We start from the raw sequence: 2500 nt of genomic DNA on the forward strand, positions 1-2500 counted from the left end.
GTTCTGCTTACCAAAATTGGCCCACTTGGCACTCTGATCCAAATCTCGTGGCTTCAACGTTCAAGCAAGCCAGAGATCTCACCCATTTAAAGTTTGAGAATAGGTTGAGGTCGTTTCGGCCCCAAGGCCTCTAATCATTCGCTTTACCAGATGAGACTCGCTCAAGCGAGTGCCAGCTATCCTGAGGGAAACTTCGGAGGGAACCAGCTACTAGATGGTTCGATTAGTCTTTCGCCCCTATACCCAGTTCCGACGATCGATTTGCACGTCAGAATCGCTACGGACCTCCATCAGGGTTTCCCCTGACTTCGTCCTGACCAGGCATAGTTCACCATCTTTCGGGTCCCAACGTGTACGCTCTGGGTGCGCCTCTGCTCGCAATGAGCACGAGACGCCCCGGGAGTGCGGGCTCGCATCGTGACGCGAACCATCCTCCCTCGGTCGTCGCAAGGACGACTTTCACTTTCATTGCGCCTTTAGGCTTAACAGTCCCAATGACTCGCGCACATGTTAGACTCCTTGGTCCGTGTTTCAAGACCCTGAAAGTACCCAAAGCAGTAGCGTCGCAGACAGGTAAGAGCCAGTCCCGAGGACATCGTCGACTAACAGCCGCGCCAAGCGCCCGGCAACGGCGCTAGGTCCGTAAATCCGAGCGAGGCGAGCTTGTCGACGAGCCTGAACGCATTCGATAGTTGCGGCCCATTACCGTGATTAAGCGTTCTTATACCGCCGAGCAGCCGGACGTTGAACCGATCGATCTGCCGCGCGCAAAGGTGCAGCAGACGACCGAACGGCCATTGATCCGACACCCCAACGGGTCGCGACGTCTACTAGGGGAGAAGTGCACACCGACGACGTTGGACATACCGCGGCGACCGCGTGACGCGAGACCGAGATCCCGGCCATCGCGAGCCGCACGGAAGCCAACACCGCTGACGATGAATCTCCCCATTCGATCTTTTGGGTTTCTCAGGTTTACCGCTGAACGGTTTCACGTACTCTTGAACCTCTCTCTTCAAAGTTCTTTTCAACTTTCCCTCACGGTACTTGTTCGCTATCGGTCTCGTGGTTCATATTTAGCCTTAGGATGGAGTTTACACCAACTTAGAGCTGCACTCTCAAGCAACCCGACTCTAAGGAGAGATCCTCCCACGGCGCGTCCCGGTCGCTACGGGCCTGGCACCCTCTACGGGTAAGTGGCCCCATTCAAGATGGACTTGGACGCGGTCCGACGACCCACAGGATGAGTGGATCCTCCCGAACACTACATTTCCCAACGGCAGAACCGTGAGATTCAGTGCTGGGCTAATTCCTGTTCGCTCGCCGCTACTAAGGAAATCCTTGTAGTTTCTTTTCCTCCGCTTAGTAATATGCTTAAATTCAGCGGGTAGTCTCGCCTGCTCTGAGGTCGTCGTTTTTTTTTTTCTTTTTTTTTCGTGTGTGTGCGCGCGATAGTGTATGAAAAAAAAAGAAAAACATAGCACGACAAACACACGAGGAAGACGTCGGGTCCGCTCGACGCGCGCATACGCATTGCGCGGGCGCGGGCGAATAGAGCTCCAGGACTCGACGTACGACGCACGTGCAATGAACGCCGCTTCGCTTTCGAATGTTCGCGGACGTTCGACGCGCGCGCAAAGTCTTTCCATACACACGACACACACATCGTTCAATTATTAGAGCGACGCGAATAATAAGTGTAATAAAACTCGACGAACACTCAGTCATTCGCTCGCCGTCGCATCGTCGAGAGACTCGACGACACGGGACGAGCAGTCTGGTTGTACTTGATAACGGACCCTCAGCCAGGCGTGGTCCGGGATTCGTATCCGAGGACCGCAATGTGCGTTCGAAATGTCGATGTTCATGTGTCCTGCAGTTCACAAGTTGACGCGCAATTAGCTGCGTTCTTCATCGACCCACGAGCCAAGTGATCCACCGTTCAGGGTAATCATTTATGAATTCGCCGCTATAACAGCTGCAATTCTCAATTTTTATTTGTATATTAATAAGTTCGTTAACAGCCGAGACACGTGAAACGCAAGAATCACGGTCTCGAACAATACGAGTGATACATAGCTGACGGTAAGGCAAAGGAGCCTCACAGTCAGCCGGCCGAGATAAAGTCTCGGCGATTTGCCGGATCGGTGCGGTTACTTTCGACTTATCGGGCGAAAATTCATTAAAAACCTACGAACAACGATCGACCGCGTGCACAAATGGCACACGAGCCATCCTCGTGTTCGTCTCCTCCCCTTTTCCTATCTCTTAACGAGTAAACGACAGAGATAGAGAGATAGAGAGAAGGTTGCCACAGCGAAATCCGCACCGCAGAGCGTTTGTGAAAAAAATCACGCGCACCCTCGCTGCTAACTATCTTCTCTGCTGCTGCTTCTGCTTCTGCTTCTGCTTCTGCTGCTCCACATCATTCCCTATAATGCGAATGAATGTGAGAGAGAGAGCGAGAGAGAGAGAGAGAGAGAAAGAGAGAAGGGGGATA

The 2500-nt window shown here is 52.8% G+C and overlaps 2 non-coding genes across 2 annotated transcripts in view; both read right to left on the bottom strand.

Annotated features, from left to right (window-relative positions):
• LOC131674768 (large subunit ribosomal RNA) overlaps positions 1 to 1411 on the bottom strand; it is a 3928-nt gene extending 2517 nt beyond the window's left edge. The window contains exon 1 of the ribosomal RNA XR_009302880.1: positions 1 to 1411. This exon is cut by the window's left edge and continues 2517 nt beyond it. This is a non-coding gene — a ribosomal RNA (large subunit ribosomal RNA).
• A 384-nt stretch (positions 1412 to 1795) lies between these two features.
• Positions 1796 to 1950, bottom strand: LOC131674771 (5.8S ribosomal RNA). The gene has a single exon (XR_009302882.1). It is a non-coding gene; the product is annotated as a 5.8S ribosomal RNA (ribosomal RNA).
• Between the last annotated feature and the right edge of the window lie 550 nt (positions 1951 to 2500).

Source organism: Phymastichus coffea, unplaced genomic scaffold, assembly GCF_024137745.1.
Source record: "Phymastichus coffea isolate CEN01 unplaced genomic scaffold, Cenicafe_Pcof_1.1 PCOF00299, whole genome shotgun sequence".
Classification (NCBI taxonomy): domain Eukaryota; kingdom Metazoa; phylum Arthropoda; class Insecta; order Hymenoptera; family Eulophidae; genus Phymastichus; species Phymastichus coffea.